Here is a 16,887-nt window from a genome sequence, read left to right as displayed (position 1 = left end):
TGTTGTGGCTCAACAACCAGGAACAAAAGTAGCCAAAAAGCAACACATAGTTTTGGCTATACACACCTCACATGTTGTAGCCATGGCATTTACTTCAAAATATTCCTGAAAGCCTGCAATCTTTTTTCATCCACATTATTTGACAGTTTAATCATTCACAGTCACGGGGTGACAATTTGAGTTGCTGTTACAGAAACATGCACAACACATTGAAAGAAAGAAAGATGGTTTCTGAGGTCTCTGTTTCTTCTTCTAAGCGCTCTTCAGCTACTCCTAACTTCTCCAACTCATTCACTATAAGATACTAACTAATAACTTTATTGATCTTTTTGCTTCCTCGAAATTTGTAGTTCAGCTTCTGTATTATCACTTGCATTATGTAAAATTTTAATAAATCATACTACCATTGAGATACATGATTCTTTTCTGTTTTATTTTTAGCCAATATATTTTTAACAGATTTGGTTTCCTTAACTTTCTAGGACTGCCAGTGTATCTTTCTAAATTCCTTCCACTAAATTGTGAAATTATGAAGCTCATATTGTGTCTCTTTGTTTTGTTTTAACTAGAGGCTGTGTAACACCATTAAATTTATTAAAAAAATTGAAACTGATGGGGGTTGTGCACAAGCAATAATATGGAGATGATTTGATTAAATTAAAACATAGGGGGTGTTAGCAAAATGATGGAATCCCAAGAGAATTTTAGTGAAGCTTGCAATTGAATATTAAAGGTACATAAATTAATAAATTTAAATATTTATTACTATACACTATTAAATCTATCAAAAAGATTGAAGCTGAAGGGGTTGTGCACAAGTAATAGTGTGGAAATGATTTGATTAATTTAAAACATAGGGGAGTTAGCAAAGTGATGGAATCTCAAGGGAATTTTAGTGAAGCTTACAATTGAATATTAAAGGTACATATATTAATATATTTATTAATATATTAAAAATTAATTTAATTCTTGCCTTTTCGTTCCTTTCTTTGATGTTAGATGCGACTTTTTTACATGGGTAGTGTAAATTTAGAATTTATTTACTAATCTAGTGCAACTTTTAAAATATTTACGAGACTAGTGTAAATCTCCACTAGCATTGGCGATATATATATATATATATATATATATATATATATATTTTTCATGTTTTAGAGAAATCGCCAACATCTGTGGCGATATATATATTTTTCTAGTATCGACATTGAGACTGACGTTAAGCAAATATTATATATATATTTTCATTAAGTATCGCCATTATCATTGGCGATTTTGAAACTTACTATTGTCGCCAATGCTATTGGCGATATCCTTTTTTTTTTTATTTTAGATTATATGCTTATATAGAAGGTCCGTGTATATATATAATATAGAGGGTACTTAATAACTTAAAAAATAAATATATTAAATGTAAGCATGTAAGAAAAAAAAACATGCACGCATGCGGTGATGCCATTAATGTGTTAAGTATTAAAAAAAAAAACAAAAAAGAAGTCGCCAATGTTGATGGCGTTAACACAAAAAAAAATTTATAAAAAAATTAAAATCGCCACTCATGATGGCGATACAATTTTTATATATAATATTAACGCCAACCGTAATGGCGATACCACAGAAAATCCAACATCGCCAGCCCCATTGGCGATTTCTCTGAAGGGGAGAGGAAAAAAAAACCTATATCGCCGATGCTGGTGGCGATTTACACTAATCTCGTTTATTTTAAAAGTTGCACTAGATTGGTAAATAAATTCTAAATTTACACTACCCAGGGAAAAAAGTCGTTAGATGCACACTCTTGAGCTCTATATATAGTTACAATAGTATGTGCATAGACATCAAAGACAGAGCTAATATTCTATCATGGCTAACTCCATGAATTCATATTCTGTCATGTCCAACACTGTTCCTCCCTTTGCACGAAATGAATAGAGTAATGGTCAATTGCGCTTCTTTATTGTTTTACTCTCTCTTATATGTTTTCATCTTAATAGTTCTACAAAAGTTCAAGTGGTTCTACTGTTGTGTTTTGGTTTAAAGATAAAAAACCTTCATGTGTGGTAACACTTTCAAAAACCCAAACTGATGGAAGTTATGTGGTGAGCATCACAGAATATCTATCTATTTGTTCATTAGTTTCATTGATATTTTATATTCATGTTTTAATGAACTTTTTCATTTTTCAAGCCTTGCCAACTAAAATTGCATTGTTTATTCGTCAATTTGGAGTTTCTCCATTGAAGCTTAGAGGGCATGTGGGTGATGATGTTACGTGCAAACTGCTGAGCAAAAACAAGAAAGATGTGAGGATTGGATCAGGCTGGAAGAAATTTTGTACACGTAATGGGGTTCGTGCAGGAGATCTGTATTGCTTTAAGTTTACAAAGATCGTAGAGAGGATTGTTGAAGTGTCTATTGTTTTTGGATAATTTTATGGGAGTATAATCGGATGGCTTGCTGCTATGTGAAAGTTTAATTTTGTTTCTAAAACTTTTTCCCAGATTGTTATTATGTATTTGGTTTGTTTATCCAATGTTCAATGTTAGTTGTTTGAATCTTTACTTTGAGTTTAAATTTAGTTTGGATTTTTACCTATCTAGCAATGTAAAATTAACAAAGCCTTTAAAAGATAATGGCCATGACAGTCATGTGGAGGCACGTGAGAAGAAACTGATACAAAAAAAAAAACTGCATTTTTTATTTATTTTTATTTAATTCTTTATTTTTATTTAGCTTAATCCCTTTCAGTACTTTTTGATGGTGTAAAATTGATATTAATTTTTTGTATAATTCCAGTTTATGGTTATTTTAATGTGTATTTTCATAGCTTTTTTAATTTTGTTTTGTTTTGTTTTAAAACTAATTATGTTTCATTGTTATTTTTGAAAATAAATTTTAACGCTATTTTATTATCTTTAATTCGAAAATAAAATGGTAAGATTTTTTATGTACAAGTTGAGAGGTATTTAAGGCATTAAAAATGCACATTAAATTTCAATTTATTAATAATATTCAAGATTTTAAATTTATAATTTATTAATTCCTTTGAAACTCCTGAATGTTTTCAGTTTTCTATTGTAACCCCTTTCTATGATTATGATTAGGGGTGTACAAGGGACGGGTTGGGACGGGTTTCGGTTAACCCTAACCCGGCCCTAAATATTGATCGGGTCAATTCATAGACCCTAACCCGTCCCTAGACCCGAAGTAACCCGACATTATGCGGGTCCAATTTGGGACGGGTCTATGTATGACGGGACCGGGTTGACCCGAGGGACAATAAGTTTAAGACTATTTGATACTAATTGTAAGATTTAAAGATAATAACATACTAAAAGAGTTATAAGTTGGAACTATTTTTTAGAAGAAATAACTTGAAAGGATCCAATTCTTTCATAATCTATTGCACATGAGAGGTTTACATTTTGTTTGATCATTTCTTCACTTGTCTCACATATGCATAATACACACACATGATTTTCTCTTGTTAGAGCATGAAAGTGTCCATAGTTTGACCAACGTTTATTTAATTCATAAGGTAAATGTTAAACATTTTAATTTCATCTACATGGTAAGATAAATTTGAGCATCATGTATCACATTTTAATCATTATAACAAATTAAAATTTTATAAAATATATATGTGGGACGGGCCGGGTGACCCGAGTGTCAACCCGAAGTCGGGTAACTCAAATATCAACCCGAACCCGGTCTTTTTTAATGATCGGGCCGGGTTCAACCCGGCCCTAAAGGCTTGGGCCGGGACGGGTTTGCGGGTAGGGCCGGGTCTTGTACACCCCTAATTATGATGATAAATATAAGAATATGCAATTAATGTGACTTTTCGTTACCTATTTTAACCTATTTTAATAACATCTTTCCAGTTATTTTTTTATTTAGTCAGTTTAATGACCTTATCAGCAGCCATAAGATCTAAAGGAGAGATTGCTTTAGCAGTTGCATCAAGTGGAATTGCAGCTTTGCTCATTCCTGGCGGTCGAACAGCTCACTCCAGGTTATGTATTCCAATTAATGTTGATGAAGACTCTACCTGCAACATTATACATGGAAGTTCATTGACTGAATTGATCATCAGAGCTAAAATCATAATATGGGATGAAGCACCCATGACTCACAAACATTGTTTTGAAGCGGTGGATCGAACTCTAAGAGATATTATGAAATTTACCAATAAAAACAGCAACAACAAGCCTTTTGGAGGAAAAGTTGTTGTGTTAGGTGGAGACTTTAGGCAAATTTTACCAGTAATGTCTAAAGGTAGAAGGGGGGATATAATCCACGCCACCATCAATGCTTCTTATATTTGGGATCATTGTCAGGTACATTGCCATTTCTCCAAAAAAATGTTTGCTTTTAAATTGATCAATTACTTCCAAACAAATAAAAATTAGCTATAACAATAGTTCTTATCTTTTGAATCATGACCAGGTGCTTACATTAACAAAAAACTTGAGGCTACAAACTGGAAAAACAGCTGCAGAGGTTGATGAGCTAAAAAAAAATTCAGAGTGGATATTAAACATAGGAGATGAAAATGCAGGTAAGCAGATAGAAGATGAAACAATCCTAGACATCCCTCAAGATTTTTTGATCCCACATTCAGGTAATGCAATGGCTTCTATTGTCAACTCTACTTATCCATCTTTCCATCAGAACTACGAAAATCCAAAAAAATTCCAAGATCGTGCTATTTTAGCTCATACAAATGAGATTGTTGATAGTTTGAATGAATACATGATGTCATTGTTGCCTGCAGATGAGAAAACTTATTTGAGTGTCGATAACACATGTTCATCATACGACAATTATGACAATCCAGATGATATCCATACACCAGAGTTTTTAAACACAATAAACTCTTCAGGCTTGCCTAATCATCTGTTAAAGCTAAAAAAAAAAAGAGCTCCAGTGATGCTTTTAAGAAACATCGATCAATCAGCTGGATTGTGCAATGGTACACGTCTGATTATCACTGAAATGAACAAATATGTTTTGGAAGGCAAGGTTATATCAGGAACAAATGCCGGAAAAGGGTGTCTATACCAAGATTAACATTAACCCCATCAGATAGGAGAATTCCTTTAAAGTTTCAAATGAGACAATTCCCTATAGCGCTCTCTTTTGCCATGACAATAAACAAAAGTCAAGGACAATCCCTAAAAAGTGTAGGGTGATATTTTCCAAAACCGGTGTTTTCACATGGCCAGTTATATGTAGCCTTTTCTAGAGTCACCCATCGTAAAGGATTAAAAATCCTCATTTGCGATGATGATGACAGTAATTCAAATAGTAATTGAAATGTAGTTTACAAAGAAGTATTTCGCAATGTAATATGAATAGGATGTTTTATACAAAAATGTTACTTTAATTGTGAGTTTTACTTTTTCTGGATAATCATGTGTATTAAGACTTTACTTTATATTTTTCCGCTTGCTGATCAATGAAGGTTATTTAAATGATAAAACACTTCATATATACTTAGCTTTGAACTGGCCTCTTATTTCCCAGCAACGAAACAAGATTGCTCCTCATTAGTTCAAACCAATTCACCATATTTAATTAAAAGAAAACATAAGAATTCATAAACTAATTTTTTTTATATCTTTTAATCGATAAAATATATTTAAATAAAAACTAATTTAACAAAAACAACACACACAAAAACCAAAAAATGAATATCCCCGTGCATCGCACGGGTAAAAAGTACTAGTAAATACATATAAAAGATGATATATCGTACATTTGAAGGCGTATAACCTTTTTATACTATCAATACATATAAAATTTTATTTTTTAAATTTACTATCAGTATATATAAATGAAATGAAATTCGTAATTTATATGTAATGTGAATTACTTTTACATTTCTTGATAGGTTTTGCGTTGTCTTCTCTAATTATTTTTATGTTTGATAGCATCTCTACTAGTATTAGACGGTAGCGTTTTTTACTTTGTGTTTCTTGATGTGTTTTGTGTTGTCTTCTTAAAAAAATAATACTCATTTTTATTTTAAAGAGAAAAGGGATTGAACATTAATAAGTCACAGATACAAAATCTCATAGCATGAGGAAAAACAACACATAAAGGTCTGTCAAAGCCGAGACAAGTCCCCGACCTAAAATAAAAGGATAATAAGAAAGAAAAAATAGCCTATGGAACAAGGTGCAGATAATAAATGAGAACAACAGACAAATATGCAGACTACCTAACCAGAACGCAATCAAGAAAACCAGAAACGGAACATCAGTTGAGAGAAACTAAAGGACGAGAAAACCATTTTTTTATCTAACAATTACTTGAGTTACATAAATTTCTTAGAAAATAGGTTTCTTCTTCCTCCTCTTCCTTACCCTATATCTCTGCAAGGTAGTTAGGTTTCGTTGTAGTAGCAACTGATTCTGAAACTTGTTCTTCATTCGTTTCCTCAACCTAGTTGTCATCATTAATAGCTGGCGCTGCCACTTCTTTTGCCTTTTCCTTGTCTTTTGGTGGTGGAATGAGACGTGCAAAGAAATAGAGGTTGTTGAGTGCATTTTGAAAAAGGAACTTCAGCTTTTGCAACCCTGTCCTCTTTGAATGAAGTTTATCAGTAACTATGCTTCTCTCTTCCTTGAAGAAACTTGCTTGTTGAAAAGCAGAGTTGCTGATTTACCTCATTTAGAGGGAAAAGGGTTGCAAAAGCTCAAGCTCATTTTCCAAAACACACTCAATAACATCTATTTCTTTGCACGTCTCAAACCGCCACCAAAACACGAGAAAACATGAGAAGAAGTAGCAGCGCCTGCTATTGATGATGACAGCTAGGTTGAGGAAATGAATGAAGAGCAAGTTTCAGAACCAGTTGCTGCTACAACAGAACCTAACTACCCCGCATAGATAAAGGAAAGGGAAGAGGAGGAAGAAGAAACATATCTTAAGAAATTTCCGCAACTCAAGCAATTTTTAGATAAAAAAAATGGTTTTCTAGTCCTTTAGTTTCTCTCAACTGATGTTCCTTTACTGGTTTTCTTGATTAATTGCTGGGTTCTGGTTTGGTAGTTTGCCTATTTGTCTGTTGTTCTCATTTGTTATATGCACCTTGTTCCATAGGCTGTTTTTTCTTTCTTATTATCCTTTTATTTTAGGTTGGGGGTTTGTATTGACTTTGACATACCTTTATGGACTGTTTTTCCTATGAGCTTTTGTACATTAATAAGTCACAGATACCTGTGACTTATTAATGTTCAATCCCTTTTTCTTTTTTTAGAAAATGAATATTAATTTTCTTAGAAGAAACTAGGCAAAACCCATCAAGAACACACAAAACACTACAGGTCTATTAGAAGTAGAGACGCTATCAAACATAAAAATAATTAGAGAAGAGGTTGGATTCTGTTGTCAAACACAAAAACATTTATTGTTTTTTTATTTTGTTCTTTATTTATTTATTTATTTATTTATTAAAGTGTTTGATTTTGTTTTGTCAATTCAAAGTGTATTACTATTAATTATATTTTTGTGTTTGTTTTCTAAATATTGCATTATTTATATCGAAGATGACGGAGACAAATCAAGATACACCGATACAGAAATCGAAGATCGAAATTGGCAATATGCAGGGGTGTCTGGATCGTCTTGGGTGTGCGTGCGAGCCCTATAGAACAAATTGTAAACTAAAATTAGCAAAATCATATTGAACAAAACCCACAGAGAATAAAAACATGTTGAAGAAGAACATAAATGCCATGCGAGAATGATAAAAACATAAGTTTCAAAAAATAGAGAATAATAAAAACATAAATCATGGGATACCTAGTCAATCCCAAATTAAAATGAAAATCAAAATAAAATTGTAATTAAAGAACAACAAGGCAAGGCATTTAGTATCAAGTTCATTTTTTGTTTGATTAAAATTAACAGAAAATGAAGCGATCATAATTTGAAAAACCAAATCACTAAGAATCAATGGATATTGTCAAATAAAATGGTAATACTTCACAACTCAATCAACATTCATCCATTTTCCATTTTATTTTTCAATTGTTCCTTCCTTATCCATTTTATTATTATCATTAGTTGGTCCAGCAAGCAAAATCAATGTGACTAATAACAAGTAAGGACACACAAAAAAAGTTTATTATATTCAGAAGCAACCATACAGAGCACATAACAAGGGCCAAGAGAAACAAACCGGTGGTAACCTGATCAGAGGTGATTTTGATATAGTGGCACGAACGATGGCAGTGTGGTGGTGCAGTGGCTGGTCACGTGGCGTGTGGTGGTGACCGGGGTTTGTGATTCAGGTTGGGGAAGATGGAGAAGAAGTGACAGTATAAGCTATGAGAGTCAGATTTTTTTAAGCTTGAAGGTGAGTGAAAGGAAGATCTATGAATGAGAGAAGGAGAAAAAGGCTAATGCCTTTTATATAGGAGAGTGAGAGAATGATTCAAACTTTCAATGGGAGAGAGTGTGTTAGCTGCCCAAACTTCTCGCCCTTAGGAATAGGATTTTTGTTAGGAAAATTGAAAGATGAGAGAAGGAGAAAAAGGTTGATTCCATTTTTATAGGAGAGTGAGGGAATAATGATTCAAACTTTCAATGGGGAGAGAGTACGTGTCACCCTTAGGAATGTGATTTTTTTTTTCTTCGTCGGAACATTAACAAACAACAGAAAACATACCCCACTAACACAAAGTCCCTCTGAATAAGGGCCACTAACTCCTTTTCTATAGGAGAGTGAGGGAATGTTTCAATGGGGAGAGAGTGTTGGCTGCCCAAACTAGAGTAGTTTTTTTTGTGACAGAACTTGACACCTTTTCTTTTTTTGTACGCGTGCCTTCATTTGCTTCCTTTTTTTAGTGGACAAAGACCAATATCTAAACTTCAACTTAGAAGATAATTAAACATAAATAAAACAAAAAAAATAAAATCTTAAATTCATTGAGATAAATTATTTTCGTGTTCTTTTAGATTTTTAACATTTTTGTGTCTTTTAAGAAACAAATTCTACATTTTCAAAACTTGAACTTATGGAAGAATTTTTTACTTCTTGAGAAGTTCAAGATCCGTAATTGGAGAATTTTAAAATCACGTTGGGCGACAAGACGCTCTCCCTAAACCTTGATATTTCTAAGTTTATAGGGTAAATCACTAAGTTGAAGTTCTAGATTAGCATTATAATGAAGATGCTTTTTTCAAGTTTTTTTTCTTCTTTTTAAAGACTCTTTTAGGTTGTTGGGGGTTTCACAAAAACTTTGTGCCTTATTACATGTTAAATGCGGTAAAAATATTGTGCCTCTATAGGGGCTATGGGTGCCTATTTAGCATTGAGAGTGAGTGCGCTTAGACCCTTGACATTCGAACATTTATCTAAGAATTTGGGCCAAGGTACTTTGAAAGATGGCTTTTAGGAGACACTGCGTATTTGGTCCTTCCTTTTCGATCGAGTTGTCTACATGTGAGAGCTCGGGAGGAACAAAATTTATTTATTTTTTTTGAATTTCGGGAGGAACATAATTTATAAGTAAAATAATTTAATGTCTGAAAATTGAAATTGATCAAGAAGGAAAAATAAATTCATTTCCTGAACTTTAGGTTCTAAAACGTAATTTGGAAAAATGAAATTTACATTAAAATTTTCCACTTTATGAGTTTCAAATTCCTTAAACAAAAAATTCAACTTCTAGAAAAAAAAAATGGATTCGAGAACTTGAAGTTTTGAAATATTAAACATAAGAGTGTGAAGAAAGAACTTAATTAATATTTTTGTTAAGATATTTTAGAAATGAAAAAATCTTTGATTGCTGCCCAAAATTTGTTCATCGATTGTTTATTTTTCCCAAAGTTAAAGACTTGTTTTGGAACAAGTTATTCCAATTAAGGAGTTGGCTGCTGCATCATAGCTCAAGGCCATGATAAAAACACAAAACAAGAGGAGAAGAGAAGCAAGGAAGAAATTAACAAACAAAAAAAAAAGATCAAAGTCACTCAAAGTCACTCACGTGACCAAGAGGAAAGAAAAGGAGATATAAAGTCAAAAAATGAGAATAGTAAACTGGAGGGGCTGTGGTGAAGCAGGCCTCTAAATACATTCTTCTTATTTAATCCTTGCTTTGCCCAATGAAATTGATGTGCTTGATTTCATACTGATTTCAGTGATGAAAAATGTTGTTGAATCTATTTGAACATAATACACTTGAAACTCACATGCTGCTATCAATGTTAATTTTATTTAGGAAGTCCAATGCTATTGTACATAAATATATATATGAAAGTCAACAAGAAGAATCATGTTGAAGAAGTTTTTCCTTTTTATTCCTTTGTAATGTATCCTATTTCTGCTCCTTTCTCCTTTCTCTTACAAAGTTTGGTTGAACTTTCACCATGTTCCTGTAACAAAGATTAAAATCACCATCAAGGTCAGTAGAAAAACCACATAGTTAATGAAGTTTATACGGGGTAATGCATATGCTGGAGGATTTTAAATGGTATAGTTTTAAATGCATTAGTAGCTTCAAATAATACCAAAAGAAGAAATACCTAAGATAATAACGATGAGAATTTTAACATCTCCTATTTCCATGAAGGAGTAAAAGGAATGATAAAATGAAATATTGCACATTATGATTTTATGCAGTGAATTTTCCAATCACGGAAATAGTTTTTTGGAAAAAGTACTTACACGAGAATGTTAAATAATGCCCAGAAAAATGGTGTGCTTAAACATATATTCTTGCAAGACAAATTTTCCTTTGTAAGGGTAAAACAAAGAGATTTACCCAACCAGAGAGGATGTAATGAGAAATGCGACAAAGAGATACCTCCAATACAACAGTTGAGTCGGGTGGGTATTTTCATAACACAATCACAACATCATCACCAAGTATTGAAGTTCCAATTACAGGATATAACAAGGAAAACTAACTTGTTATATTATGCAACTGGAAAACCAGTACTTAGTTATGATGGTGTGACCATGCTCAATTGTTGTATTGGGGGTATCCCTCAATGGTATTTCTTATTGCATCCTCCGTGATTGGGTATCTCTCTCTGTTTTACCCTTACAATGGAAAGTTATTCCTGCAAAAAGATATGTTTAAGCACACTAGGGCATTATTCAACAGTGCCGTTTAAATACTAATTCCAAACAACTATTTTCGTGATTGGAAAATTTAAGGCATGAAATAATAGTGTGCAATATTTCTTTTTATCATCCTTTTTACTCGTTCATGGAAATAGAAGATGATAAAAATACATCATTATTATCTTAGGTGTCTCTTTTTTTGGTATTGTTTGAAGTTGTTAACGAATTTTACACTATACCATTTACAATCCTCTCATCATATGCATTGCCCCGAATAAATTTCAATAACTATACATATATTGAGCATTACTTTCTAGTAATTTAACATGCTTCTTGCATACTTTTACAACAGCTATGTGGTTTCTCTGCTGACATTGACTGGATGATTGTGGTTTATTCAATGTACCATATAAAATACTTACTTTATAATCGGTCTACATCGGTCAAATTACTATTTATTATATTTCTTGTTTTTTTTATCTAAATGTTCCATTATTTATATAACAATTTGATCATTTATACAAGAGAGTTAAACTAGCATATATGAACTGATAAAAAAATTAAATCGTTCTTCTTTTTCTTCAACTAGGAGAATTATATTGCGAATAAAACTTAGTTGGTGATTTTCCTAAAATAAAATAAAAAAACAAATAGGAAAAAGTAATAACTAGTTTAACCTATAAGCAGAAAATCACCCAATATTTTTTGTTTAAAGAAAAAGAAAACAGAGTCAACTTCCTACGCACTAACAACGAGATGAAATTTTTTAAGAGTCAGAGAAGTTTACATACCAAACGTATGCCAGAACAAATCGCAGCAGATACACCAACACAAATCAAAACTACCAATATGGTATGAATAAATTAATTAACTCAAGATTGAAAAGAAACCATACCTGGATGGAATCTTGTTTGAGTTGTTAATAATTAATAGTGAGAAGAGGTTGATGACAAGCCTATATGAAAATCATTACACCAAAATTAGCAAACTTGATTTACTTGAAACTGGAAGGATATAATCAAAGATGATGATGACTATTCTTAAAATCTGTTTGTTAAAGCAAGTTAGAGTTAATTCAATGCTTGCTTTAGCAAACCTTTCGAAAGTTACGTAGCGTGCGGTGGCGACTGAGGTTCGTGATTCAGGTTGGGGAAGAAGGAGAAGAAGTGACGGTATAAGTCATGAGAGTCAAGTTTTTTGTAAGGTCGTTGAAGGTGGGTGAGGAAAATTTATGGATGAGAGAATGAGAGAAAGGTTGATGCTTTTTATATAGGAGACTGAAGGAATAATGCTTCAAACTTTCAATGGGAAAGAGTGTGTTGCTGCCCAATACTCGCTCTTAGGAATAGAATTTTTCTAAGCAAAATTTATGGATCAGGAGAGAAAGTCTGATGCCTTTTTTATAGGAGGGTGAGGGAATGTTTCTTGAGGCTTTAGTGGATTTGTTTTTCAAAGAACTTGGAAACCTTTTCTCTTATTGTGTGTGCGCCTTCATTTCCTTTTTTTTAATTGGAAAATGACCAATATTTAAACTTCAACTTTAAAGATCAATTAAGCACAAACAAAATAAAATTAATCAAAACCTTAAATTCAGTGAAATAAACTATTTTTTGTATATTTTTAGATTTTTATCATTTTTGTGTCTTTTAAGATCTTCTACTTTTTATGAATACTAAATAACCATTAAAAAAACTAGGCAAAGTTTGAGTGTTTACACAATGTTATAAGGTGGAATAAACATTTAAGATGTTGATAAAAGCTATTAGTTACTAATATCTTTGTCAAGAAATTTACCCGTTAAAATTATAGCCTTCATGTTTTAAGTCCTAATGATCGTAAAATGAGCATTATAGCACAAATCTATTCAATGAGACATTCACAAGCTCTGTTCCTAACCAAAGAAGTTCATATTCTAGTGGATAGAATCTTTAATCATCACTCAATAAATCATAATCGGTCTCTACTCATGAAAGTGGTGAGGATCCTAATTAATTAGTCACTCAATTTGGATCTCATTCCTTACTCAATGTCTAGAGCATTGGACCAATTTTCACATGTCACATTAATTCAAGTTCTTAGAAAATGACAAAACAACAATGATAAGAAAGGGAAGTATGATAGTATATAATACTCTATCAATAATTTTTTTAAGCTAAAATTGAATTAAAAAAGTACTAATGGAATTTCAACCCATGAATTTACAAGAAGGCTAAAAAGTAAAATCATAAAAACAGAAAGCCCACAATAAGGGAAACAATAGCAAAAACTCCCTGAACTAATAACTGATTCTAGAAACAGGAAAATAAAACAAAAACTGCTCCTTCTAGAACGCAGACAGCAAACAATACATGGAGAAAGACAGCTAGCTTCTTTGAGAACGCAGACCGCAAGCGCATTCCAATAGTGATATCCAATATCTCAACACAACCAGATTTACACAGTGAAGACTCCATCATTTTCCCCCACCCAAAGCCACTTATCCTTCCTCCCTTCCACTAAAATAGCTTGCTGCAAACTATTTGACTGCTGGTCCTCCACCCTTGATTTTTTACGAGGCAAAAGTGGTCTTCTCCACTCAAAAGACCACTTCTAAAGTCGATCCCATTGTCCCATCTCTGAAATATGCAGAAACTTTGGTCTTGATAATAGGTAAATTCTGCTGTACCTTTCCTTCAAACTATATATTTTGACCCAGCCAGATATCTTGTCAGAAGCTTGTTTCACTCCCATCTCCTACCACCTTCCTCAAGCCATCAATAATGTTGTCTAGCGAAAGAAGAAACAGTGGCGGAGGCAGGATTCTGACTTGGGTGGGGCTAAGACTAAAGAGTAAATGACTTCTAAGAATATTTAAATTTTCACATGTATAATTTGTGCAATAAATTTGATGTCTAATTGACAATTTTTATAAAAAGAATAAAGAGAGTAACAACCACTTGTATCTTCTAAATAAACTAATTTAATCCTAATTTTACTATGCAGGTGGAAAAGATAGAAAGTCATAAAGAGTGGGAGAGATTAGTTACCAAGAAGGATAAGAAAATTGACTAAAATGTGAGAGGAATTGAATAATATCAAGCCACCAACCAGAATATTAGAGCAACCAATTTGTGAATTAAGCTAGATATATGTTTGAAGTTCAATGGGTGGTGCTATATATATTTTTATACGAGTATTTGTAAAGAAAAGAAGAATTTTGGGGTGGCAATGGCATGGCCTAGTCCCCCCGATTCCGCAACTGAGAAGAAACATGCATATTAAAACATAATTATTTGTTTTTCTAGTTTACCATTTGAGAAGTTCAAGATCCGTAATTGGAGAAATTTAAAGTCACATTGGGCGACCAGACGTTCTCCCTAAACCTTGATGTTTCTAAGTTTATAGGGTAAATCACTAAGTTGAAGTCCTAGATTAGCATTATAATGAAGATGCTTTTTTCAACTTTTTTTTTTCTTCTTTTTAAAGACTCTTGTAGGTTGTTCGGGATTTCACAAAAACTTTGTGCCTTATTACATGTTAAATGCGGTAAAAATATTGTGCCTCTTTAGGGGCTATGGGTGCCTATTTAGCATTTGAGAGTGAGTGCGCTTAGACCCTTGACATTCGAACATTTATCTAACAATTTCTTGGGCCAAGGTACTTTGAAAGATGGCTTTTAGGAGACACTGCGTATTTGGTCCTTCCTTTTCGACCGAGTTGTCTACATGTGAAAGCTCGGGAGTAACAAAATTTTTTTTTTTTTTTGAACTTGGGGAGGAACATAATTTATAAGTAAAATAATTTAATGTCTGAAAATTGAAATTGATCAAGAAGGAAAAATAAATTCATTTCCTGAACTTTAGGTTCTAAAACGTAATTTAGAAATATTAAACATAAGAGTGTGAAGAAATAACTTAATTAATATTTTTTTAAGATATTTTAGAAATGAAAAAAATCTTTGATTGCTGCCCCAAATTTGTTCATCGATTATTTATTTTTCCCAAAGTTAAAGACTTGTTTTAGAACAAGTTATTCCAATCAAGGAATTGGTTGCTGCATCATGGCTCAAGGCCATGATATACACACACACAAAAAAAAAAAAAAAGAGAAGCAAGGAAGAAATTAACAAACAAAAAAAGAAGATCAAAGTCACTCACGTGACCAAGAGGAAAGAACGGGAGATATAAAGTCAAAAAATGAGAATAGTAAACTGGAGGGGCGGTGGTGAAGCAGGGTATGGGGAGATGATGTGCTAATTTCATACTGATTGCAGTGATGAAAAATGATGTTGAATCTATTTGAACATAATACACTTGAAACTCACATGCTGCTATCAAAGTTAATTTTATTTAGGAAGTTCAATGCTATCGTACATAAATATATATATATGAAAGTGAACAAGAAGAATCATGTTGAAGAAGCTTTTCCCTTTTATTCCTTTGTAATGTTTCCTATTTCTGCTCCTTTCTCCTTTCTCTTACAAAGTTTGGTTGAACTTTCACCATGTCCCTGTAACAAAGATTAAAGTCACCATCAAGGTCAGTAGAAAAACCACATAGTTAATGAAGTTTATACGGGGTAATGCATATGCTGGAGGATTTTAAATGATATAGTTTTAAATGTATTAGTAGCTTCAAATAATACCAAAAGAAGAAATACCTAAGATAATAACGATGAATTTTAACATCTCCTATTTCCATGAAGGAGTAAAAAGAATGATAAAATGAAATATTGCACATTATGATTTTATGCATTGAATTTTCCAATCACGGAAATAGTTGTTTGGAAAAAGTACTTTCACGACAATGTTAAATAATGCCCAGAAAATGGTGTGCTTAAACATATCTTCTTGCATGACAAATTTTCCTTTGCAATGGTAAAACAGAGAGATACACCCAACCAGAGAGGATGTAATGAGAAATGTTACAAAGAGATACTTCCAATACAACAATTGAGTCGGGTGGGTATTTTCATAACATGGTCTCAACAACATCACCAAGTATTGAAGTTCCAATTACAGGATATAACAAGGAAAACTAACTTGTTATATTCTGCAACAGGAACAGCAATACTTAGTAACGATGGTGTGACCATGCTCAATTGTTGTATTAGGGGCATCTCTCAGTGATATTTCTTATTGCATCCTCCGTGGTTGGGTTTATCTCTCTGTTTTACCCCTACAATGAAAAGTTATTCTTGCAAAAATATATGTTTAAGCACTCTAGGGCATTATTCAACATTGTCGTTTAAATACTAATTCCAAACAACTAATTTCGTGATTGGAAAATTCAAGGCAAAGAATAAATATGTGCAATATTTCTTTTTATCATCCTTTTTACTCGTTCATGAATATAGAAGATGATAAAAAATACATCATTATTATCTTAGGTGTCTCTTCTTTTAGTATTGTTTGAAGCTGTTAATGTATTTTACACTATACCATTTACAATCATCTCATCATATGCATTGCCCCAAATACATTTCAATAGCTATACATATATTGAGCATTACTTTCTAGTAATTTAACATGCTTCTTGCATACTTTTACAATGGCTATGTGGTTTCTCTGCTGACATTGACTTCATGATTGTGGTTTATTCAATGTACCATCTAAAATACTTTACTACTACTTTATAATCGGTCTATATCGGTCAAACTACTATTTATTATATTTTTTATTTTTATCCAAATGTTGCATTATTTATATTCATTTTTATATAACAATTTAATCATTTATGTCAGAGAGTTAAACTAGCAGATATGAACTGATAAAAAACATTTACTAAATCATTTTTTTTAAACTAGGATAATTATATTGCGAATAAAAC

General features: G+C 32.3%; 1 pseudogene; it reads left to right on the top strand.

Annotated features, from left to right (window-relative positions):
- The first annotated feature begins 3,905 nt into the window (after positions 1–3,905).
- LOC130743477 (uncharacterized) lies at positions 3,906–5,354 on the top strand (annotated as a pseudogene).
- Positions 5,355–16,887: the final 11,533 nt, after the last annotated feature.

Source organism: Lotus japonicus, chromosome 3 (genome assembly GCF_012489685.1).
Source record: "Lotus japonicus ecotype B-129 chromosome 3, LjGifu_v1.2".
In the NCBI taxonomy this organism is placed as follows: domain Eukaryota; kingdom Viridiplantae; phylum Streptophyta; class Magnoliopsida; order Fabales; family Fabaceae; genus Lotus; species Lotus japonicus.
The sequence above is the reverse complement of the archived record's forward strand: the minus strand, read 5'-3'. Positions and strand labels throughout refer to the sequence as shown.